The sequence below is a fragment of the Pleurodeles waltl genome, chromosome 5, assembly GCF_031143425.1.
Source record: "Pleurodeles waltl isolate 20211129_DDA chromosome 5, aPleWal1.hap1.20221129, whole genome shotgun sequence".
NCBI classification, from domain to species: Eukaryota; Metazoa; Chordata; class Amphibia; order Caudata; family Salamandridae; genus Pleurodeles; species Pleurodeles waltl.
Genome location: NC_090444.1, coordinates 470,861,232 through 470,888,650, shown reverse-complemented (window position 1 = coordinate 470,888,650; position 27,419 = coordinate 470,861,232).

Genomic DNA, 27,419 nt, shown 5'->3' with positions numbered 1-27,419 from the left:
TATACCACCAGCCGTATTACGAGTTCCATAGGATATAATGGACTCGTAATACGGCTGGTGGTATATCTGTCACTTTACCGTCACTTTTGGGACGGATTAACACCTCCTCCAAAGTTGTAATCAGGCCCATAGTGTCTGAAGTCCAGAGTCTCTTGGGGGTGGTGATATATTGTGGCTGTTTTATGCAGAATCTCTCTGATTTCACCAGGCCTGTACAAGAGCTCACAAAAGCATTCTGCCCCTGGGTTTGGGGTGAAGAGCAAGAACTACCTTTCAAAAACAACAAAGATGCTTTGTCCACTGATATGACACTAGTGTCCTTTGACCTGGAAAAAGAGTCAGAATTATCCGCCAGTGCGAGAGGCCATCATAACTGCAACGGGGTCCAGGCTGGGAATGAATTTATAGGTTGCTATGATCATAATAATTACACAGAAATGGGTAAATATTGCTGATTGTTTATTTGAGTGTTTTAGTATAGCTGGACTCTGCAGTCTTATGGTATGAGAGTTATTGTCCAAGGTTTGTATTTGTTTCTGAATAGTCTCTTTATATCTCTCTTGGGTTTCAGGATGCCAGATCTCCATGCCATCTTCCCTTTGAGGTTGTCTCCGAACAAGAAGAAAAGACCCCAGGTAAGTCTTTATATGTCTGACACTTACAAGGGATAGAAGAAAAAAGGGGAGGGAGTAAGGGATGTGAACTGGAAAGGTCCTGCGGAGAGCAAAGAGTGTTGTGCTACCGCTACCACTTGCTGCTATGACAATTACCCCAGTGTTAGTGTCCTCTGAGACTCAGCCTCTGTTCGAGTCTCAGTCATTCATCACCTTTGTGTCTCACTCCCCCCTCCCACACTTCCCCACCCAGAGTGCTCACAGACTCGAGCCCATATCATGTTCAGCCACATTCCTCTGGGAACATGGCAGGGCACCCGGGGCCCTGGGAAGTATCCAGACATGCAGGCGTCTTCTGAATCCCACTCTGCATTTCTCCTTCCTGGCCTTCAACCACCAGACGTGTCATCTCTGGTGTTCCCCAGCTCCTCTGCCCAATGTTCTTCTCCACACTGTCACCCTTGTCGTTCTCCTGCTCCTCACCGCCGATACTGCAGTATTCCTGCTCCACGCTGGAGACTCTGTCACCCTGGATCATCCATATTCTCTCTTCCACGTCAGGCCTAGCAGTGGGCGAAAGGACACTTGGGGGTGTGTCCTGCGCTTTAGAGTGCTGCACCAGTAGTTGTCCTTCCGTGTCCCTGGGGAATCACTCCAGGGTTTAGTTTGTTCAGGCCTCGTAGGGAATCCACCATCTACAGTGATCCACTGGGGGTGTCATCCCGTTTATGTCTACTGCTCTGGACATCCATTCATTGTCTACACAGACCACAAGCCATTGATCTCACTGCTGCAGGTGTTCAACTTCACAGTTGTGTACTAACCAGGAACTAGAAACCCAAAGAATTTTACATCACAACATGCCAGGCCAGCAACTCTGACAGAGACAGAGGAGGTACAAGATATGGAGGAGTAGGTTTCTTTGATGGTCTAGAAGTCTAAGCTTTTTCTGATGCCCCTGGAAGACGTGGTAGCTGCCATCATTATCCTAATGAGACTACTGGATTTGGGCGGCAGAATCACTTGCACAATGGGGGACTGAGTCTGAACCCACTACAGGTGACACCTGTCGGCCTAATCTGTGCTTTGCTCTGGCTAGCTAGCAGTGTCTCATTTCCACCCAAGAGCAGGGATGATTGGGCAGCCAAGCGCATGACACAATTGATTCCTCAGGGAAATTGTAGTCACTCAGATCGCATCCGTTTCTCTCAGTTACATTAGTCTCACATATACGAGGACAATCAGAGGCAGAATATATTTCAATAAGGTTTTATTGAAGCAACTGCATGTTAGATAATAAAGCATGTACTGCAATAACTAGGACAATAAAGCATGACAGGATTAAAATTGTGACAAGCAGAGTGAAGCATAAAAATAACACTATGCCATATTGTCACTAGAATTGTTAAAATAATTCCTACCTAGGCTATGTTAGAGCACAGCATGTTAAGTTCTAGTTCTGCCCTTCAGGTTCCCCTGGGAAGACATCATCCCTCAGACCTGAGCAAGAGGCCTGTAGTCTAAATATGCAGCTGCAGCGAAGAACTCAGCAATCAGCATACAGTTGTGGTCCTCTGGATGGACTCTAACGTACATGGGTCAAAGTAGTGTTTTTATAATAAAACAGCTAATGTTCCAAGAAAGGGTCCCTACGTAAGAGTGTGTATGTTTCTATGAACACTAGAGACAAAGAGTTACAACGTTTGCTGGTGACCTATCTTACTGCAGCCTTGGCTAAAGCACAGAGTGAAAGAAATGTCTTGTTTAAGAACGCAGTGCTGGCCTAGGCAAAGAACAGCTAGATACAGAAAATAAAACAAGACCGCAAATGTGGCTGTTGTTAAAATAATACACAAAGCTGAATAAAATATAGTCAGGTTAAAGTGCATCTTGGCTGGCCTAGTTTGCTAAAACAAAGTGTATGAAACTGTAAATAAAATGGCTACACAACACCATCAAGCAGGCCGACTGCCTTCAGTTAGTGATCGAGGCTCTACGAGCTAGTAACTGGAAGGTGCTGCACACCAATGCTGCCCGAAGGACCGAGGAAGCCAAATTGACTCTACAAGCCTTGTTGCAAGTGAGGCATAAAAACATAATGCTGTCTGATGTGGGATCACTGGTTGGTTCTATTCCAGAGCCTTCAACATCAAGCAGTTCAGTTGGCCTATAGGGCACAACAGGGGATAGTTAAAACTATGAGTAGTCTCTGAAGCAAACATCTGGTTCCCAGGGCTGGATCAGAGTGTAGAGGAGGCTGTGAGAGATTGTGCTGCCTGCCAACCAAGCAATCGACTGAATGCCTCCGCTTCTGTCATCACAGAAGTGGGACCCACTGCCCCATAGCAATGAACAAGCTCCGATTTTGGTAGTCTTCCTGATGGCACACACATGCTTATTGTGATCAACACTTGTTTCTACTATCTAGAGATGGAAATTGTAGCCTCCACCTTGGCATCTGAGGTGATACTGAAAATGGAAAAGATCATTGCCACTCATGGTTTGATTGGAGAACAGACAATGGGCCTGCATTCAACAAGAGTGGGCAGAGTATCTTCATTCTCACAATACAAAACACCACCGCTTTACCCCAAGATGGCGTCAAGCCAATGGACAGGTAAAAAGATTCATACGGACTGTGACAAAAATAATTCAGATACAACAGCAGAAGGCAATAATGTGGAGGGTGCCATCTACTCATTCCTGCATGATTGCTATGTGACCCCACATTCCACCACAAGAGTAGCTTCCAGCAAGCTATGTCTAGGATGCTCAGTCACTGACACGATTCCCCATCACCTAGTGTTGGTCTTGCTGCCTGATCCCCCAGATATGTCAGATACTCGGCAACCCCACAACAATGACTATGCTTTGAGGAAAGGTGAGCCAAGCAACACAATATCCAGCAAGGGGATCTAGTGCTTGTGCAGGATCAGATCCTGGCAGGAATGTTCCATCTGACGTTTGAACCATCCCTGTGAGTTCTCATGTGGGTGAAGGGGACCATGGTCACTGCTCACCATGGGACTGAAATGGTCACTAGAAACAACTCCCACTTTAGGAAAGTGCCATCCACTTAGACAGCGACCAGTCAGGTCAACATACTAAGGAAGACAGCCAGGCCAAGGGAGAGGATTCCCCAGGATCAGGTACAGATCTGCCCTCTCATCACCTGGCATCTCAACCTGAAGCATAGCCCTCTCCTGGAGGTCGTTCACCACCCACCGGCTCAACCCAGTGAGGAGGAGCTAATCAGTACCATCTGCAGGACAACCCGCTCCTATCACAGTGGCTCAAAGACTTTGTGTCAGAGTAGTGACCACCCTCCAACACCATCTCTGTAGACTGCACTGTTTTGCCTTTTAGTGGTAACATGTTGTCACTAAAACCACAAGTTTTGTTTACCCAGTTCTTTACTCTGAAATAAAGGAGGGATATAGTATTGTGAACCTAACAAGGTTATGCCCACATGGGTGTGGACCATGTTAAGGGGGTAGTTTATTGTTAGTGTTTGTTTAGTTTATGAAACACACCCTGCAGGCATCCAGAATGTGGTCCGGTCTGATGTCCCTATGTGCAGGGCCAATAAAGAGGCTGGGCTGGTGTAAGGCATGGTCTTTGCTGGTAAGTAGAATCCTGGTGTCAGTGTGTTTTTGTGTACTGCATTACTGGTGGCTCCGACACGACAACAGATTCCAGTATTTCCACTCCTAATACGACACATGAGTTGGAGGGCCTAGACTGGGGAATAAAATCTTGTGTTTCCTCATGACATTTCCGAATCCAGGCCTGTAGCACAGGTATTCTCCACTTGTTCTGGTGAGGTGGAAACAGTCCACAATAACCTCTGTGGTTTTACCAGATGCTGTTGAGAAGGGTCGGAGCTGGACAGAAAATAGGCCAGGGCACCAAAATAAAAGTGGCCCCCATTAGTGAACTAGATAACTAAAAAAGTGGCCCATGACATTACCTTTGAAGTGCGCAGATGTCCTGCTCTACCTCCAGACTCACCACATGGGAGCACACAGCCTTTTGTGTGTGGACAGGACATAGCCTATTCAGGCATAAGTGTGGCCTTGTCCAGCTACTCCCTCCCATCCTGCCCAGGGTAGCCCATCAAGTCACACCTAAGCTCCCATTTTGTGTGGCCGTTTAGGGGGAATACACAAAGCACTGCTGTCACCCAGACAAATGACCAGAGACAGGCTGCAGGCACCAAATGGCTAAGGCAAGAAAATGCCAACTTTCTAAAAATGGCATTTTCAGAACTGCAATTTAAAATTTGACTTCACCAGAAGTTAGGATTTTAAATTGTGATTCCAGAGACACCAAACTGGGGTGGAGGGTTATCGTTTTCCATTTGGAAATTATGTTTATAAGGTGTAATAGGGTAACTCAATTGTTATCTTATGGGAGAGATAGGCCTTCCCATAGTGAAAATCAAATTTAAGAGTTTTTCACTAATAGGACTTGTAAAACTCAAAGGTACATGTCCAACTTTTTAAATAGACTGCACCTTGCCCTTGGGGGTGTCTAGGGCCTTCCTTAGGGGTGACTTATATGTACTAAAATGGAAGGCTTGGGCCTGGCAAAAGGTTTATTTTTCCAGGTTGACATGACAGTTTAAAACTGCACACACAGGCGCTGCTGTGGCAGGCCTGAGACAAGTTTAAAGAACTGCGTAAGTGGGTGGCACACTCAGTACTGTAGGCCCACTGGTAGCATTTAATTTACAGGCCCTGGGCACAGCTAGTTTACTCTACTAGGGACTTAAAAGTAAATTAACTATGGCAACTGGGTATGTGCCAAAGTTACCATGAGTTAGGGAAACATCACAAGCACCTTAGCACTGGTCTGCAGTGCAAAAGTGTGCAGAATCCTAAGGCTAGCAAAAACAAAGTCAGAAAAAAACAGGAGGTCTGAAGGCAAAAAGTTAAGGGAAATTATGCCAAGGAAGGATGCCAGGTCAACATGTGTTCCCTCCCCAGCTGAAAATGGGGAGGGCTACCCAACCCCTTTGGAGTTCTTTTCACTAATACAAAAGAACCTGGAGACGCCATCAGCATTGGCGTGGTCTGTTCCAGGACGATGTTCCACCGTAAAGTCCTTTCCGTTGTAGGGAGGTGGACCATCTCAACAGTTTGGGATTCTCCCACCTAATCTGCATTAACCATCTGAGGGGCCTGTGGTCTGTCTCAACCAGGAAGTGAGCACCAAACAGGTATAGTTTCAGCTTCTTCAGTGACCAGACCACAACAAAGGCTTCCCTCTCTACTGCACTCCCCCTCTGTTCCCTGGGAAATAACCTCCTACTGATGAAGGCTACATGCTGATACAGGCCCTCTTCGTTTAGCTAGGAGACCACTGCCTCTATGCCATGTTAAGAGGCATCTGTCTGTGCAATCAATTCTTTCAAGAAGTAAGGGGCCTTAAGCGTGCGTGCTGTGCACATGGGCTCCTTCAGGACGTAGCTGCTTTCTGGAAGTGAGCTCTGTCAAGGGAGACTAAAGAAGCAAACTGAAACTACAAACTGGCAGCATTCTCTCTGTTGTTCTAGGGTCAGGGAAGGGGAGAGGCTGACACCCTCCACTGACACATCCTGCTCCTTGGAAGAAAGGAGGTCATGAGAGGTTCACTATCCTCTTCTAACCCATCATCCATGACTAGGAGCATGGCTAACTCAGACCTCTCAAAGTGGGGCTTTCAGCGATTGACATGCAGGACCCTCAAGGGGTTCCTGAGAGTCTTGAGGCCCATTAGGTTGGTGACATCGCTCTTACTCTCCTTTACCTCATAAGGCCCAGACCAGTGGGCTTGCCGGGTCCTGGGCTCCACATGCTCCATAACCTACTCTTTTTGATCAGGCTGAAACTCAACAAGAGGGACATTCTGGTCATGCCACCATTTCATGTCCTCCTGGCTGGCTTCCAGATTCTTTTGCGCTATCCTCTGGAATCGTCTTGTCTGGTTGCAGAATGCCAGCATGTACCTGACCATATCCTGGTGGGACTTCCTGGGAGCTTGCTCCCAGCCCTCCTACACCAGACTGAGAAGTGCTCTTACAGGGTGCCTGTGCAGACGTTCAAAGTGACTGAAGTAAGTCTCCTTCTACGGCACCTCCCTGCAGGCAGACAAAAAGCTTGGCAGGAGGATGTCCCACTTCCGCCTCATAGGTTCTGACTGTCACACATTCACCTAGTTCTGACGGCAGAGACAGTGCTCGACCTCTAAACTCAACTGAAGTAGGGAAAAAAACAAGTACCAACAACCTTAATTCACTCACTGCCCACGAGGAGAAGGGGGTTAGGATAAAACAACAAAAAATAGGCTTGCTTCACTGGGTGTGCTCTGCTGCCTTGCATCACTGCACAGGAGGGGCTGTACTCCCTGGACCTTTTCAGTGCTCATGTGGGTGTGGTGCACTAGAAACAACGAGAAGCCTTTTTACCAACAGTTCTCAGTATATAGGCCCTCATTATGACATTGGCGGTAAGTACCGCTTACCGCCCTGCAGACTGCCGCCAACATACCGCCACGGCGGCGGATCACCGCTACCCATATTATGACACATACATAGCAATCCATCACTATACAGCCATACATACAAGTCCACCAGCCCAACGGTCGGTGATAAACCGGCGGTAGCAAAACCCACACCGTTGCACCAACAGAACTATGCCCACAACATTATGACCAACGAATCACTGCGTCGGACATTCAATGGCGGTAAGCCATTGGCGCTGCATACCGCCACGCTCAAAATACACAAACACATACCAAACTACACCACATTGGACAATTCAAACAACACACACCTGACACACATACACACACACCACACCCACACACCTACACCACGATAAAACCCACACCCACACTACCCACAACCCTTTATGACTACAAACAAGTGCCACAAGAGAGATAGCAAGACCACGCACAAGACCACAGCCACACACCACCATCATCTAAACACCATCCACGCACCTTACATCACACACCCCAACACATCACCCCACACACCCTCACCCACACCATTCACACTACACCCATGGCACCACAACAACACCGTAGATTCTCTGAGGAGGAGCTGAGGGTCAGGGTGGAGGAAATCATCCGGGAGGAGCCACAGCTATTCGGATCACAGTTGCAGCAGAGATCCATTGCAAGGAAGATAGAGCTATGGCGGAGAATCGTGGACAGGGTCAACGCAGTGGGACAGCACCCTAGAACAAGGGATGACATCAGGAAGAGGTGGAACGACCTATTGGGAAGGTGCGTCCCACAACAGCAAGACACCAAATAGTTGTACAGAGGACTGGCCATGGACCCCCACCTCTTCCCCCACAACTAACAACATGGGAGGAGCAAGTCTTGGCAATCATGCATCCTGAGGGCCTGGCAGGAGTAGGAGGGGGACTGGACTCTGGTAAGTCAAATCTCTATTACTATCACCCCCCTCCCAGCATGCTATCACAAACCCCCACCCTTAACCACGCTCCCATCACCCTATCACCTCCTACATACCCCACCATCATAACCCACCCCTTCCAATACCATGCCCTGCATGCAACACCAATGCATGGACCCCCATCACAGACCTGCATGGGCACCTATCACTAAAGCATGCACACTAGAGGGGAACAGCAAGCCCATCAAATAACTATTCACACAAGGCAAAGCTGCCAGGGCAATAACAACCTTAGAGGGCAACACACCCATGCACAAGATGTCAGACGCAGAAACAATAACACTGCATTTACATCCCCACAGGTCCCCCAGCCAATGTCACTGGAGAGAAGGTGCCAGCAACATCCAGTCCCCCCCCAGAAGGGGCCCACAGTGATGACAGCAGCTCTGGACACCTGGATCTGGATGACCAACCTGGCCCATCATGGATCTCTGGACAGTTGGTTACCCAGGCACAGTCCCATACCACCACAGAGCCTTCCCCCTCAGGAAACACCACCACAGTTCCCACCCAGCTGGCCCATACCTCTGTCCCCAGGACACGTCAATCAGCAATGTGTCCACCACTACAGGGACCCCAGGGCACCCCACAAACACAGGATGATCAGGGGCCGGGGGTCAGTGGCATTGGGCACACGGTTCAGGGGACAGAGGCACATGACAACAGGGAAGCTGGGAGGACTGCTGTGTGACAGGGGGAGGACAGGCCCAGGAAACCGACTCTCCAGGAGGCCCTCACCAAGATCCTGGGAGCATACCATCATTCCCAGGAGACGATGGGCCAGAAACTGGACAAGTTGCAGGAGAACCAGCGGCTGCAGGAGGGACAGTACCTGGGGATCAGTGAGGACTTGAAGTCCATTAACACCACCCTGGTGTCCATTGCAGGGGTGCTGGCAGACATGGCCAACACTATGAGGGAGGCAGTGGCACACCACCGGGCCCCTTCCACTAGCCAAACAGATGAACAGCCCTCCACCTCCGCTGCCGCTAGTGGACAGGAGGCCCCGCTACAGGACCAACAGGCCACCAGCACCCCTCCTGCAGATGGAGAACCACCCCGCAAACGGTCCCTGTGATCCAGGCAGAAGCCAGAGACTATTGCCAAGACCCCCCACCAGGAAATAAGACTCTCCTGATTGTCACCCTTGTGTCCCACCCTGTCACCCTGTCCACCTTGAATTGCCATTGTTCCACTTCCTATGCCCCCTTGGACAATGCACCTGTGATCCACATAGCCTGGACGCTATCCTGGACTTTCCTCCACCATCAACCCAGCCCATTGCACATCCCCCTCTACTTATTATGACCTAAAAAACACCATTTGAAAAATAATACAAGTATGGAGTCTGTCAAAAGATTGAACTATGTATTCGTTTAACAAGGTATAAACACTGCAATACAACTGTACAGTAATGTATACATAGGAATGACCAGTAATTGGCTGCAGTCAGCACACCAGGAGCGATAGTAGGGCACAAATATCTGCAAATAGAGATGCCAAAGGGTACAGTGAGTGGCCATAGAAGTGGTAAAATCATCCGCCAGTGACAATGTCAAACACAAATCTGTCATTTTGTCAGGGAGACCAGATCCTCGGGGTCTGCGCACGTTCCCAACATGTCCACCACAAGACAGCTCCAAAACTCTGATAGAAGTATCACAAAGCCTAAGAGAGTCCAAGTGGGTAAAAGGGGATTAGGATGGGAACAGCTGGGAAGGAGACCTGTAGGAAGCAAAAGGTTAAACAACACAATATCAAGATATTATCACATTGAGGTTCATAAAAACTCTCTGTTGAAATCTAGGGTTCAATGATAATCAGAACATGAAATAACACTCTGTTGAATCTAGGCTTCAATGATATTCAGAACATGAAATAACACTCTGTTGAATCTAGAGTTCAATGATACTCGGAACAGGAAACAACACTCTGTTGAATCTAGAGTTCAATGATACTCGGAACATGAAATAAAACTTAGACTGAAGAAACATGAATGGCCTAGATCTAGACTCTAACTAGGCCTCAAGAAATCTCGGTACCTGGAAAGGAATCAAGAATGGTTAATACAATGTTTAATATGGACTTTTCATGAGTTGTTACATACTGTCTAGGAATATAAGAACCTTCTAGAACAATGTTTCAGAACAAACATTGCCTCTTTACATGAGGACAAAAGGTAATCTAAACATTCCCTGGAAAACAATAGGAATTGTACTAAGGACTTAACATGCACATAGAATGTAACATCTTGAATTTAATACCTTTGCAGAAAATTCAAGGGCCCTGGATAATTGTGTGCACTTCAGGAAACACTACACATCGAAGTTTTGAGTGCCATGAAATAATCGCGCACATTGTAAGCGATCTGAACATCAAGATTTAAATGCGGGAAATTATTCCAACAAGTACATGCAAATGCCATGAAATGATTGCGCAAACTGTAAGCGATCTGAACCTCAAGATGTAAATGCGGCAAATGAATCGCGCACACTGCCGATTCCAACAAGTACATGTAAATGCCATGAAATGATCGCGCACACTGTAAGCGATCTGAACATCTAGATTTAAATGCGGGAAATGAAACGCGCGTCTTGCCGATTCGAATGCCACCACGCAAATGCCAAGAAATGGTTGCGCCCAATGAATATCAAGAGTTAAATGCAAGGAATTAATCGTGCATTTTGCCGATTCAAATGCCACCATGTAAATGCCAAGAAATGGTCACGCACAAAGATTATCAAAAGTTAAATGCAAGGAATAAATTGCGCATCTTGCCGATTCGAATGCCACCATGTAAATGCCAGAAATCACGAGCACATTCACGCGCACAAGGAAAATCTTTCAACATGAAAGCTAGGCCCAAAAACTCGAATGCCTTTGAAAACGGAATCGGGGGCCCAGCCCGACCTCCGTCTTACCGCCCTGTTCAAGGATCACCAATACAATGAAGGGCAATGCCTGGAAAGTCAAAATAGGCCTCCGGAACAGGAGTTCAGGAAGTTGTTGCTGCTCTGCACTGGGACCTCTGAATAGTGAGCACGTGGAGCTGGGCTGGCGCCCTTATATAGAGTCTGACCCAGCCCACAAACCACACCCAGTCATGCTGCAGGGAAAGCTTCTAGAAGGTCCTAGAAAGGGACCACATCCTTATACACTCTGTAAGCCTGCAGCAATACCTTGCAAATGAACATTATTTGCAAACATCATTAATAGTGGTTTCAAGGTAAAACTCTGCAATGCAAAAGGTTAACAAACTGCATATAAACACAATGCATGAATTATGCTCTTGCATAAAGACTGGGTTTTTGCATTTTAGTCGCTCGTAGAGCACACACTGCCCTGATGTTGACAGTACTCCCCTCTCCCATGTGCGCTCTAGGGCCTGGTTTGCCTGGGTTTAGGCGATGAAAACACCTCACTAATCGTAGCGCATGAATGTCAAAAGCAGAGACCCATGAGTTACTCTCAGGACCGTAATTTTTTCAAGGGAGCTGCAGTTCATAGGTTATTGGATTGCCTTGTTGAAAGACGGTGTAAGGACCTGTGAATTTGGGACTAAACGCGTGTCTTTTCTTGAAGTCAATATGCCCTGTAGAAAGCCACATTCTATCACCTGTTTTATATTGAGGTCCTTTACAGTGTTTCTTGTCATGATGCTCTGCATGCTTTTGCCTGTCTTTATTGCGTTGCGATAACACGCCACCACTTGTTCTATCTGAAGCACCTGTTTCTACTGTGACTGGATGTTCAAGATCGGGATGAGTCAAGACTGAGACGGTGGAGAAGTCTTCTTTTTCAGCATCCTTGGTTGTGTGGGCTTGTTGAGGATCTATACCACTGGATGTCTGGAGACAGCTTTCTGTGACAATGAGACTTTCAGTCTCTGAACGAGTCAGGATAGGAGTACTGGAAAAGACTTCCTTTGAAACCGAAATGGCCTTATTGGCTTCTGGGGACCACATGAAGGGCTCTCCGTTCTTCCTTGCCCCCTCCACACCAGTACATGATACGTTTTGTGAAGGCAATGTCATTTCCTTTGTAGCGACTATAGCTAACGGAGATTCACTCAGATTTAGAACATTCAAATTTTTAAGACATCTTGTCTTACATAGAGATGCCTGGAATATTATCTTTCTCTCCTCCCAGTCTATCTGAGGATTATGGTAACTCAACCAGGGCATTCCGAAGATGATTCCATACTGAGGAGCGTGAATAACTTCAAAGGTTACCAACTCAATGTGTTTAGTGTCATAGGTTTGTCCATCACAAGTTATTGACAAGGGCAGGGTCTGTAGAGTCACTAGAACTCCAGTTAGGAGCTTGCCATCTGCGGTCTCCACTAACCCCGGTGTTTTTTTTTCTCACACTGGATCCCCCATGCTTCCACCAATTTAGTGTCTATGAAATTCTCAGTAGCACCTGAGTCCACTAAAGCTTCTCTTAGGTAGGTGTGTTCTAGATCCAATTTCAAACACCGTGATTTTCTTAACGGTTGTGTCTCTCCCTGAGAAGGGTCTGTGGTAACTCCCAAGACTAACCCTTCCTTGCACTCTGGGGATTTTAGTTTGGTGACAACCTCTTTGGCAACAGCCAATTTGCTCTTTTGTTTTACTGGACACTCTTTAACAAAATGACCTTCCTGGCCACAATACAAGCATTGTCTCTTTTTCCGGCGTAGGTCTTTCTCTGCATTCGTTGAGGACCGCCTGATAGTTCCAATTTCCATTGGTTCCTCATTGTTCTCTTTCTGAACTTGTGACTCTCTGTTATCATGAACACGCCAGGAATATTTCTCAGTGTTTTGCATGTTCCCCATCGTTCTGCAAGACGATGATCCAGTCTCAAAACAAGGTTTATTAGATCTTGACAATCAGTAGGCTTCGGGTCTATCTGAGCAAGAATGTCTTTTAACTCGTCCTTGAGTACTTGGTAGAACAAGGCTGCTTGCTTTTCTTTAGGCCAGGATGTTTCGGCTACCAGACGATTAAAATTAGCTAAGTAAGAAACTAGATCTTGGTTACCTTGTAGCAAGTCTAATAGTTCACGGTCTGCCGACAATGTCACAGTTCTACGATCAAACACTCGTTCAAACTCACTAACAAAATTTCTCCAATTGTAAAGCAGGGGACTGTCTTTACGCACAAGATGAATTGTCCAGGTGGCTGTGTCCCCAGTCAGGTATGATAACAAGAAGGCCACCCTGGATTGGGCATCAGGGAAAACACTTGGTCGACAGGTAAAGTGCAATTCTACTTGCATCAAAAAGGATTGCGCTTTCAAAGGATCACCTGAGAACCGTTCTGGAGGAGCCAGAGGAATGGCTGAGGGAACGTTGAGAGAAATGTTAGTTGGAGGATTACCTCTTGTACCTTGAGGAGGAGGACCAAGCCAACCCGCACTCAAAGGACCATGCTCCATCTTTCCCATTCTTTCCTGCAACTGACTCACTCTCTCAGCTAAGCTGGCTGCTATATCCTTTGATGACACTACCTCTGCTTGGATCTGTGTGATCACTTTGACTAGCTCATCCAATGTGGCCATGCTGAGAATACTTGCAAACCAGGAAGATAATACATTTGTGGGCTTACTATTCTGTCAGGGAGACCAGATCCTCAGTTCTGCGCACGTTCCCAACATGTCCACCACAAGACAGCTCCAAAACTCTGATAGAAGTATCACAGAGCCTAAGAGAGTCCAAGTGGGGAAAAGGGGATTAGGAAGGGAACAGCTGGGAAGGAGACCTGTAGGAAGCAAAAGGTTAAACAGCACAATATCAAGATATTATCACATTGATTTTTACTAGACTATGATTCTAAGCGTTGTCATACTGGAACCATGGATAACCGAAGAAAGGACTATAACTAGACCTCAAGAAGTCTGGGTACCTGGAAAGGAATTAAGAAGGGTTAATACAATGTTTCATATGAACTTTTCCTGAAATATCACATACTGTCTAGGAATATAAGAACCTTCTAGAATAATGTTTCATAACCAACATTGGTTGGACAAAAGGTAATCTGAAAACATTCCCTGGAAAACAATATGAATTGTACTAAGGACTTAATATGCACAAAGAATGTAACAACTTGAATTTAGCACCTTTGCAGAAAAATTCAAAGGCCCCGGATAATTGTGTGCACTTTAGGAATCACTGCACATCAAAGTTTTAATTGCCATGAAATGATTGCGCACACTGTAAGCAATCTGAACACCTAGGTTTAAATGCGGGAAATGAATCGCGCACACTGCTGATTCCAACAAGTATATGCAAATGCCATGATATGGTCGTGCACTCTGTAAGCGATCTTAACATTACGGTCTAAATGCGGGAATGAATCGCGCACACTGCTGATCCCAACAAGAATATGCAAATGTCATGAAATGATCGCGCACTCTGTAAGCGATCTGAACATCAAGGTTTAAATGCGGGAATGAATCGCGTGTCTTGCCAATTCGAATGCCACCATGCAAATGCCAAGAAATGGTAGCGCACACTGAATAACAAGAGTTTAATGCCAGGAATGAATCGCGCGTCTTGCCGATTAGAATGCCACCATGCAAATGCCAAGAAGTGGTAGCGCACACTGAATAACAAGAGTTTAATGCCAGAAATGAATCGCGCGTCTTGCCGATTCGAAAGCCAATATGCAAATGTCAAGAAATGGTCGCGCACACTGTTGCCGACCCGAATCTCAAAAGTCTAATGCCAAGAATGAATTGCGCGTCTTGCCGATTCGAATATCAACATGTAAACGCCAGAAACCACGAGCACATTCACACGCACAAGGAAACTCTTTCAACATGAAAGCTAGGCCCAAAAACTCGAATGCCTTTGAAAACGGGGTTGGGGCCAAGCCCGACCTCCGTCTTACCGCCCTGTTCAAGGATCACCAATACAATGAAGGGCAAGGCCTGGAAGGTCAAAGTAGGCCTCCAGAACAGGAGCTCAGGAAGTTGCTGCTGCTCTGCACCAGGACCTCTGAATGGTGAGCACGTGGAGCTGGGCTGGCTCCCTTATATAGAGTCTGGCCCAGCTCACAACCACACCCAGTCATGCTGCAGAGAAAGCTTCTGGAAGGTCCTAGAAAGGGACCACACCCTAACACACTCAGTAAGTCTGCAGCAATACCTTGCAAAAGAACAGTTATTGCAAACATCATTAATAGTGTTTTTCAAGGTTAAAGTCTGCAATGCCAAAGGTTAACATACTGCATATAAGTACAATGCATGAATTATGCTCTTGCATAAAGGCTGGGTTTTTTCATTTTAGTCGCCCGTAGAGCGTGCACTGCCCTGATGTTGACACTCCTGCAGAGGCCAGAAGCAGGGAACAGGCAGGTCCAGTTGAGTGTGGGAAGCTTGGGAGGTACAGGGCAGGTCTCTGGTGCCTCTTCTATCTCTGTAGCTTAGAACAGGAGGCCAGTCAGAAGCCATTACTGTCCCTCTGCTGGTCCTGGGTTAAAGAAGCAGGTCCAGTATTCCTTCCTCGGGCGGCAGGGCAATCCCTCTTGCAGCAGGGCAGTCCTTCCAGCAGCAGGGCTTCAGAGCAGTCCTTCTTCTGAGTCTTCCACAGGTCCAAATGTGATCCGGAAAGTTGGTCTGAGGGTCCAATATTTGTACGTGGTGCTAGCTTTGAAGTGGAAGAAACTTCTATACTTCCACACAGATCTGGTTGTGGAAGTCTGTCTTCTTGCCCTGACTCTAACAGGCCTGGGGTTACAGAAGGCTAGTGTGAAGTTCTTAGTGTGTGGGCTGAGGTGTGTCTTTGAAGTACGTGTGTGACAACTGACAACTCCGTCTCTGATCAAGTTATGATGGGCCAGCCTGCCAACATCCAGCCCCTCTATTGTTTAGCTTTCTGGGAGGAATACACAAAGGCCATCTACAAACGATGCATAGTCATGTGACCCAAGAACAGGCTGCAGGCACGAAATGGTTAGGACAAGAAAATGCCAACTTTCTAAAAGTGGCATTTTCAGAGCTGTGACTTAAAATCCAACTTTACAATTAAAGTGGATTTTAAATGGCAGTTCCTTAACACCAAATGTGACATTTCTACCTGATCTCACTCAACAGTTATCACTTTTTAAATGTAATAAAGTAATATATTGTTATCCTATAGGAGAGGTAGCCCTCACAGTGGAAAGAAAATTGTGAATATTCCACAACCAAGACATGAAAAAAGTAAAAGTACATGTCCATCTGTTTAAATACAGTGCACCATGTTCTATGGGATGTTTAGGACCTGCTCTAGGGGTGTCATGTGTATTTGAAAAAAAGGTTTAGGCCTTGCAAAACCAGGTTGAAATGACAGTTTAAAACTGAATAAAGGCAGCAATGGCACATCTGAGACATGTATAAAAAGTTGCAGGCCCACTAGTAGCATTTAATTTACAGGCCTTGAGTCCCTGCAGTACTACTTTCCTAGGGACATATAAGAAAATGAAATGTGCCAACTGGGTGCAAACCAATTTTACCATGTTTAAAAGAGAAAGCACTTTAGCCCTGGTTAGGTGTGGTAAAGTGCACATAGTGCCAACAAAAACAAATTCTGTTAACAGGAAAGGTGAAGGCAAAAGGTTTAGGGTAACCCTGCAGAGAGGGCGAGGTCCAACACTGACCCTCATCAATATGAATCAGAAGCATCCTAGCATAGCAAATAAGTGTTTTCCATTCACTCCATAACATGCAAATCAAACCACACCTCTATGCTGCAAGTGGCAATGTCTATATCCACTTGGGAGGGGTCAGAAGCACACCAAGCTTCTTTCTCAAACATAAAAGATACCATGTTCCACAATGCCACAATGAAACATTATGATCTTGACAAAAACACACAGTTCATTGTTGAGGCCAATACAGTACGCTTTGGGGCAATCCTTACAAATGTGACAGACACAGTGTCCACCGTCGGATTCTTTTTTTGAAAAACCAGTGCCGGGAACTCCCTGTATGACTTTGAGGTACCCAACAATGAGTGTGCTTATTCCACAGCCTAATGTAGATATAACATTCAGATTGTACAAATAACAGGCACTGAGAATGGAAATGTTTCTGTTGCTATTGTATATTCACACAATATCAATATGCAAATAATAATGTGACTCATATAAGATGTGCTGGACATGGCCCTTCTTAGGGGATTTCCCTGAAACTTTTTGTTTTTTTCTCCCAGTGTTTGCTGATTCTCTGTGCATGGCCTTGGGACTCTGGGCACTTTCTCTCTGTATCGCAGATGGAAAGTGTGCACACCTTTCCTACTCATGGTATTGGTTGAGGTGCCGTACCCAGAAGTGCCCTGCAAAAAGGTAACCACATACTCTGGGTCGGTACGGACCTGGCCACTAGTGGGACATTGCACTCTCTGTGTCACCCACCAGAGTAGCCTGACCAACATGTAACAGGCCTGGTAGTGCAGGCCGGTCGAGGTGCCAGTGTGCCTATGCCCAGGGTGGCATCTGCCCCACTGGGCCAGCCCTGAGTAGGCCGTCCGCTAGCTATAGAGTACCCCCTGGAGGGTAGTCAGAAGGCAGGGCAGGTACAAAAGGGTGCCCCATGCCCTGGTAGGGGAGAACCCCCATGTGAGTTTCCCTACCAAGGAGATTGGCTCTTTCTTGAGGTTTTACTGAACCTCTCTGAGAGGCCTTAGGGCCCAGTGCACTTTCCCACTGTAAGTACAGTGTGAAAGTGCATGCGCTCCCTCCCTACATACGTTAGGAAGTGGCACCTACCAGTATGTGCACACTTGTGACTTCATGTATATACTGAGCCTGGCCTGGCTTGCATATATGTGCACATCTGCACATTGATCTTTTCATGTATATACTGAGCCTGGCATAGCTTACCGATATATGCACACTTGCACATTGGTGTTTTTATGGATATACTGAGCCTGCCATGGTATCCCTATATGTGCACTCTTGGGCAATGGTGTTTTTATGTATATACTGAGTCTGGCATGGCTTTCCAGTATGTGCACACTTGCACATTAGGATTTTTATATATGTATTGAGCCTGACACAGCAGGCCTGTATAGGCGCACTTGCACCCTTGTGGTGTTCTCAAAGCTTGAGTCCAGCCTTCCCCTGCAGGCTTGTGTGTGCTCCAGGGCACATGTGCCCATGAAGTGAAGAATACCCATGTGTGTTTTCACTCTAATGGAAAGCTGCTCTGCCCATAGGTTAATATGGGGGAAAGTTTATAATTAAGCCTAGCTGCAATGGTGGATTGCAGTGGAGCAGCCTTATCATGTTTACTATCATTAGATTTCTAATGACAAATCCTTTCCAATGGTAAAGGTGGTTTTGTCAGTAATACCCTGGAAACGGCACTTCTAGAATGTGGGCATTTCCATGTTCTAAAATCCCTTTTGTGTACCTTCTCAATTCAAGCTTCATTTCACTGGGGGGAGGGAAGGCTGCTAGAAAACACATCTGTGCATTCCCCAGCGACAGCTATAAAACTTGGACAACCGAAGCAACATGCCTCTGCCATCTGAGGGCCTGACTGGATAAATTGGAGCTAGAGGTATTGACAACATTACACAAAGAGAGAGAAGAGAGGTGTTTCACCCCAACACGTCCTGCGGATCCAGACAATGTTACACACAAAGGGTGTGAAGGGACAAGTTTATTTATATGGTCGCAACAACTTTTATTGCAACCCCAAGATCAGTCATAAACCTTTTGAAAGTGCTGTGTTAATCAGCTAGCAGGGGATTCCTCCTTATGGAAGAGGCGGTCTCACACACTTAGTCGTATCATGCTTCATCATTGACCACCTCTACCCACCCTGTTAGAACAGGGCCACCAGGGCGGACTCAACCTCTTAGTTTGGACTACACCAGAGGGAGTTCTTACATAATACTTTCTAGATAATACTGGGATCCAGATCAGTTAAAAATACCTAACAGAACACCTGTCGTTTTTACCTTTAATAGTGGTGTCCGCAAAAACGGTTAAAACATGTATTGACAGTGAGCCCCCAGCAGTGGTGTTTGAGGTTCGGAAGGCTGAAGGCTGAGAAAATAGGTGCAGTTTTTGCGCATATGGATGGCGAAAGAGTAACAGCCTTTCAGTTGTTGAGAAAATCAGTAACATGAATGGGGATGCAACCTATGGATTTTGGAACGGATTCCTTTTGGATAGGGGCAGCAAAGGAAGCAGGGAGGCAGGGTGGTCCAGGGAGGGAATAAAGCAGTTGGGAAGATTGTCTTACAAGTGCTTTCAGAGGTATGTGCGTTAGATTCTATGTAGGGGTATGATCAGACAGGACTTGCTGTTAACATTTGTTTCTTTTGTAGGTTCAGTGCCGGGTTCCCTGTCTGCAAAATTGAGCGTGAGGATGGTGGGGCATTCATTCCTGAGAAGGGCGGAGCAAGAAGCCAGGAAGTCGAATACAGTCAATTTGGGACTGAGTGAAACATGTGGGGGCCGAAGGTTGCATCGCATAGAAAAGAGGGCATGAGGTGGAAAGAATTGCTGTCAACTTTGGTTAAGTTAAAAAAGGGGGCAGTGCACTTAGGAGAAAATGACTTAGTGCAGGAAAAAGGCTTGGCCCTGGTAAAAATGGATGATGCGAGACTTGTTGGAGATAAAGCAGCTAGTGAGCAGGTTGTTTTCCGGTGTGGACGGAGTTTATACCTAGAAGAAGTTGGAGGGGACCGTACAAACTAGCAGCAATAGATAGAGCCCGCAGGACGCTTAACAGGGAGATGAGGTATTTTTGTAGGGAACAGGAGATAGGTTGCATTGTGCACTCTGATATACACTATCATGCTGTGGAATTTTTTCATGTGAACGGGGCTCATCTGTCAAGATTTGGTACAGGACCATACTTGTTAGAGATTAGGAATTTTATAGCAAAGACACTAAAAGGAGTAGTGTGGGGTGGGGGGAGATGCCCAGAAGGTTGGTGGGCCTTTACAGAAGGTCAGTGGAGTTTACAGAGGGGAACCAGGGCCTAAGAGAGGAGGCAACGAATTAGAAACATAAAGAGAGCAGGGATTAAGGTTATTTGCACAGGATGCTGGCATTTACGAATATGCATGAGTTAAAAGTTAAGCGGGGGAAGTTCAAGTGTTATAAATAACAGAAGGTAGTTGCACATTGGGATAGTTTGCAAGGTTAAAGGGGAGGGTGATGTTTTAGGAGTGGAGGGGGTAGGCAGATGTTGTCTGTATAGTGAGGTATATAGTTCTGTAAGGCGGGATGACAAGGACCGAATTTTGATACACACCTGTTTCAGTAAAGCGGCCTTTTGCACACACAAGACGGGTAGTGGTCTGTCTGGGCTCATTTTACCCAATATGAGGTATTGGGGGGAGGCAGCACAGACAACTGGGCTGTGTTTGGGCTACATCCATTAAAGGATGTAGCCCAAGCGAAATATAGCCAGCCAATTTACAGGGATAGCCAACATTCTGTGTGGCGACACACAGTGGCATCCCTTAGAGGAGTCTGGGAGGAATTTTAGCCCCTTCCACCCACCCCAAGGAGGACGGTATGTGCTGAGGTGTAGTGGCAGCAAGGCTGTGCTGTGGGAGCAGCTGCATAGGGTAATGGTTTGTACCGGTTGTCACTTGGGACAGCTGCAGTTAGGGTGGATGCCCAGAAGTTTGGAGGGGCCTTTACAGAAGGTCATTTGAGTTTACAGAGGGGAACCAGGCCCTAAGAGAGGAGGCAAAGAATTAGAAACAGAAAGATAGCCAGGATTAAGGTTATTTACACAGGAAGTTGGCCTTTACAAATAGGCACGAGTTAAAAGTTAAGCAGGGGTTGTTCATGTGTTATGAATAACAGAAGGTAGTTGGGCATTGGAGTAGTTTGCAAGGTTAAAGGGAAGGGTGATGTTTTAGGGGTGGTGGAGTAGGTGGTAGGCAGATGTCTGAATAGTGAGGTATATAGTTTTGTAAGGCCGGATTCCAAGGGCTGAATTGTGACACACACCTGTTTCAATAAAGCAGCCTCTTGCACACGCAGGATGTGTATTGGTCTCATTTCACCCAATAAATGCTTGAGGCAGAAAAATAAGTGCTGGTGGCCCGCACCGGAAACCACTGGCTCAAATTAAGCACTGGCCATCAGCACAATTTGACTACATCTGCCTGAAGCCGGAGAAGATTACAGCCACTTGTGAAATGCTCGTCATGCTAAAAATGGATAGTGGCCCGTGATCCGAAGGCACTGAGGGGTTGATTTCTAGAAATCCAAGGGGGGAGATTCAGAATACCCTTAAGGAGTTAGTCCACAGTCATCCAAAGAACCACAATGACTATAAGACAGACAAGAGGTGATTACCCAAAATGTGTTGATGTTTAAGAATCTGTAAGGCCAGCATTAGATCCAAGATCAGTTACTAATAAGCAGCAGGAAAGTACAGGAAATTACTGATGACTCCTTTGCCACTATCCACCAAGCGCAAGATCAAACAATGACAACTCTAATATTACTGCACAATATGGCGTGATTCCTCCAGGTGCCTTGTCAACAGGCAGGCGGATTGAGGCATTCATGTGTGTGCATGGGTGCCTGTAGGCAGGGACAGCTTTAGTGCTCGTGGCGCCCTGTGCACACCCCCCCCCCCCCACACCTCATGACCACCTCCTCGGATTCCCTCAATACCATCTGGCAAATATGCCCCTCATCTCTCCATAGCCCCCTTTTCACATACATTCATTTTAAAGGGCTTATAAAGGCTGGTTTTACTAATCCACTCAGCTGTCCACATAAAACATAGTTTTATTCTTTGCAGAAGGCATATTAACCCTCTATGCTTCTTTATGGAGAGTCAAAGCTGCCTCTTGACAAAATTCCCATCTCTCTCCCCTTAATCACAAGAGGTATCTTGACATTTGAATTGCTTCATGAAGGCTGGACGCACAAATAACTTTTCAGTAGGTGCTGTTAAATCGCAAATTTCCTAAATTGTAGCTAAACACAGCGCCCCCCAATCCATGTGTCTGTGTGCCTGTGTTGCTTGCCTCCGGGAGAACACATAATACAAAAGTCAATCCTATTGGCTGTGGCCATGTGACCAGTGTCGTAACAAAACTTGAGGCGCGCTCTCCTTTCAGAGTGCCTAGAGGCGGCCCCCTCCTCCTGGATCCAGTTAGGGGTCTGCCGCCCGTGCTCGGTATACTGTGCTGGGGGTCCCCTGGAGATCGCCGACGCACCGCCGGGGGTTTGTTACGCCAATACAAGTAATCGAACACATCTTAAAGGTTGTTCTTTGCTGGAAGTCAGAATCTGTTTGCTTACTTAGTCGCACATACATCATACGCTCCGCTCACTTGACCTCTGCACACAGTACAAAAAACCCACAAGAACTAGGAAGGCCGACGCGGATACAGTCCTGCACAGTGCACTCGCCTCTAAATAAACTTTTGGCCTCTGCGGTCCGGGGATTTTTCTTCTAACAAAGGCTGGGTGGGCGGAACACCATGGTTTTTTTCTGTGTCAAAAGTACCATTTTACATTGACATTATACCAATTTAGCGTACTACAACAGAGGGCGAGATGACGCCTCTTAAAACAAAAGAGCCCTGTTTACTAGGGGGTTTCCTTAAGAGAAAGATTAAGAGGGGGTGGTGGAAAGAGAGTACGAGAGAGAATGCGACAGAGAGAGACCCTCTAGGAAATGTACATTGAATAAAGTCACCGTCCCACGCCAACAGCTTCTGTGGCTGGGTGGTAAATGGATTTTCTTTCACAGCTAAATCTGTCATTCGCCATTGAGTTTAACCTATGGTATTTACGTGGTTAAAACGTACATTTCCTGTTAACCCCGCCGAGGTGGCTCCCCACTCACTAGTGAAGACCAAATAAATCAGAGTCGTTAGGGGTGGTGTGGTGAGGCAGTCTTTCCTTTCCATGATACATCAGGCTGTAGCCGGAGGAGGGCACCTGGCCGTGTCTACTACGATGTGGGCTGTTTTTCAGTATTAGACAGGCTGGACTTTTTGCGAGGCCGCATTGGAATAAAGACTGTGTCATAAAACGTCTCAGTATGAAATCTGTAATTTTTATAGGTGGGAACTTTGAATTCACATGCAATTTCTTTATTTCGACAAATGTTTATTTTTTCGGGAGTATGGTCGACAAAATTAGAGGGGTTGCTTAAGTAGGACACGAGTCTTAAATAATAAAAGACAGAATGCACATTAACACATGAAGTGCGAAACGATATTAATTGCATTATGTACAAAGTACATTCATGAACAAAACACAACGATTGTGACTAAGATTGTATTATGTGTAAATATGATTCTGCCTATTCCTAATCGTTGGCCCTGATTCTGATGTGGGAGCCCTTTGTACACGACTTACACTTTTGTTATCATTGTGATTTTTCTGTGCCCTTTTGTTTTGAATATTTTGCGTTTGTTGTTGTGTCCGTGTTTTCTCTCCTCTTCCTCACGTTACTCCCACCTCTCAATCCAAGTCCAGACATTGAATAGGCCCTATCCTCTGCTCCAAAGACATCTTACCCCAGGTGTTTGAGCCTTTTAGCTCATGATAGGGACAATGGCTGTAGTTAGAACCCCTTACTTTACCCACACCTCATGCCCCCTCTCGTGTATGGTAACCCAAATGCATTTCTTCCATTATTTTTAATATTGAGCCTCTCCCTCGAGTTTCCTTAATACTACCTGTGAGGATTTGGGGTGTATTAAATGGTACAGCTATGTAGTTCCACTGTGCAGTACACTCAAAAATACTGTCTTGGGTTCAGTCAGGTACTTTTACTCACCTTAAGCTCAACTCTGGGTAGCTGTGGCTGCGAGCAGTAAGGCTTAGCAAAGGATCAATCTGTAAAGCATTTAACAGCAAACAAAAGAATAAGAAAGTCACATGACACAAAAGAAACAAGACACCAGGTTAGAAAAATATATTAGATTTTTATGTATCTTTAGAGACCTTGTTATCAAAATCCAAAGGAAGGGTTATAGATTTTTAAATGAATAAATAACTTTAGTATCAACTGCAAACAAACATTGGTCAACAAAAACTTTACATACTTTTTAAAAGTTTGGAAAAATGAGTTTGGCAACCCCGGCCTGAGTTGGGTGACCAAGTCTGGTAGGACAGGAGTCCAGGGGGTCAGAGAAGATACTTTGGGCAGTTACCTGGCTACCAAAACATTTTTAAAGCAAGATCCAGACTTTACAGGATGACGGCCAGAGATGATAATAGAGTGCTCCTGATGCTGAGGGATGCAGGATCACGCCGTTACTAGCCAATGAGCTACTGGTCCCCTCTTCCTAGTGATGATGTTCCTATGATTTGTGGCATCTGGCTATCCCAGAATGCCATATTCTTGCCCTCCCTCAAAATGGCACGATCATTCCTCAGTCGTGAAGAGTAAGGTATCCCACCCTAGAGGTGTGGCTACCTGGGGACAACTCGCCCACGGTAGAACTGGTTTTGAGGTGAGTTTCCTGCTTCTGGCCCTGTCTCCATTCTGTTTACAAGGATAAAAGGCTTCTGCTGAGGGGTGTTGGGCCAGGTAGCCCATCAAAGTCAGCTTCCCCTTGGAAGCACGCCTCTGGGCTAATCCCCTGAGTGGCCATCCTGGCAGAGGAGGTGGCACTGCGCTACTGCAGTACTGCCTTTGTCCTTGAGCCTGGGAATCAGTCACAAGTCCCCCCAGGCAGTCAGAAAGCTATCAGTATGTATGTGCCTTTATGAGGCTGCTGGACGATCAGAGCACTGAGTGGTCACTTTCCTAAAAGTGGCCAATTATTAATAGTGACATTAATTTCACCCTGAGTATCAGATCGCATTTAATGTCGCAATTATTTTGATACCTCACATGACCCAGTTTGGCAGTCCCAGTCAAAAGTTAGCCTGGTGGGGATGTCACCAAGTAACCCTGTTTTAGCCAATGGGGCTACCAACTTTACCAACAGCAAAACATCTGTTTGGAGGTGCAGTTGTCTAGACTTTTCAAAATACATGTGTCTCATTTAACCACTAATTGTACAAAAAGGCCCAGTCTGAAGGGAGTTCCACAGGGAGAGAAAATATTTTCTTGTATGAAAACCCTCTCTCACCAGGGTTACCCCTTGGTGGCATGCTTCATCATTGGGTTTCCTCCAGTTCTGTTACAGAAAGAGGCGTGCTGCGACCGACGGAATACGTGGGAGCACTGATGGTTTCAACAATGTGAATGCTAAAAGGGTGGGGTCTTGGTGAGTTAAAAATACTGCCCACTGGATCGTATTACTAATTTACTATGTCTCACAGGGGTGGTGTGGTTAAAAAGGGGTGTTGGGGGGGGGGGTATGTTATGTACCTTACCTCCTAAGTGGTCTACATGTTTCGGAGTCTACCCCTGGACTCCTCATCAGGACCAAGGTGAACTCCCTAGTGTCACTCCTTGTACACCTACCACTAATGAAATTAGTATTACTATATTGTCTGTGGTGTGGTTTAATATATACAACTAAAATGAAAAAATACCCATTGGTATCAATGTTCTGTTGGACAAACCTGTGGAAGTATGAAAGAATAATAGTTGCTAATTGCACTTTCAGGGGTGTGGTGCTATTGCCACCATCACCCTGCCCAATGGTACTTGTAATCCACATAGAAAAACAAATACGAGACATACTACATATAGAAAAACACTACAACACACTTCAACACATGAGGCACCTCTAAGAAAACACACGTTGCATGCCTGACCTACTTCTAGTGTCTATGTATTTGCCTTTTAGATCCTCCGAGAGGCAGCAAAGTTAGACTCACCGAGCACTTTGCCACCATTGTAGGTGGTCTCAGGCATTGTGCGCACCTACTTCATCAAAGCGACACTCCCGCTTGCAGCCTAATTCTCTCCTCACCGGGGTCCGAAAACACCTTGTTCCCAGTTGGGATCCGGTATTTATGAGCGAAGTTGCTGACATGTCCCAACTCGTGGGCGCCTCTGGCACTAGACCTTCCAAAATGGCAGTCATCGGTGTCCACACAGGGCTGCGAGGGCCCCAGATCATGGGTGTCCCTTGGGTGCCTGAAAAAATAAATTGCGGGCACTAGAGTACTAAAAAAGGAGTGGGAGAAAGGAATTGGAAAAGTGGGGAAGTTAGGAGAGAGAGGGAAGAATAAAGGGAGGGGGGAAAGGGAAAGAAAAACATAATAAAATAAAGAGGATGAATAGCTCTAATATGTCAGGACTGAAGAAAGAAAATTATTTGTTGAATTCATAAACTGTGACAGTTGGCCTAAATGGACTCATGAGGACGCGCTTCCTGGAGGGCGGCAGGAGGCGGCACCATTTTTCCAAGGGCAGGAGCCCTTTAAAATCACAACAGCGCTCCCGCCTCGCGGGACGCGCTTCCTGGAGGGCGGCAGGAGGCGGCACCATTTTTCCAAGGGCAGGAGCCCTTTAAATTCACAGCAGCGCTCCCGCCTCGCGGGACGCGTGTGGGCGGCGCCCGGGCGAAGCCCGGGCCAAGGGCAGGCCCGTCCTGCGCCCGTCAGCGAACGGAGGAGGCCGGGCTGGGCCACACTATTTTCATTTTGATATTGAGGCCGGTGACCAGCGGACAAATATACTCCAGTCACCCAGACACCATACCAACATAGGTGAGCAGTATTCTAGGCCCTCCTGTTGTTTTAGCCTCTTCAACAAGGCCCTAGTGGGCGAAATTAGGGTGGGAACTGGGGAGGAGAAGCACCTACAGAAAAAGACTGTCAAACTTTGGGCTGGATTAAAAGTGTCTTAATAAGTCAAGATGGGTAGACGGAAGGGGGGGGGGGTGCTTCTGGGAAAGGCCGGCAACAATAAGACTCTAGACGGTTTCCTCCAAAAAGCGGTTGGGGCATTAGAAAAGGAAATTGAATTGGTGGAGCGCCGTCTAACTGCCCCCCCATTGATGGAGGCTCCACCGAAAACTCATGCACAATTCCTTCACCCACCCGCTTCTCAGCCTGCCCTGGCAATTCCACCTCCAACCACCCAAGTGTCTGCTGCAGAGACCCTGGAAAACATTATACAGCTTCCAGAATCTACACAGCCTCTTCCAGATAGGTCTGTACCCACCTCAGAGCACAGCTCAAAGGGCAAAAGAAAGCGAGGGGAGGCAAACCTAAAGAATAAACGGGCCCGTGTTTTGAACTCCCCCAATCATGCCGTGCCTACTCGGACCAAGGATTACATACCAGCCCAAGCTCTTAGCAATGACAGTTCAGAAATAGCCTACATAACAGATTACATAAAAGACGAGCTCTCTAAAAAGCTATACCCGATAACAACTCGCCTATTAGCCATCGAGGAGAAACTTGATGGTCTCATCAAGCTCAATCAGATGACCATCTCTCCCTCACCAGATT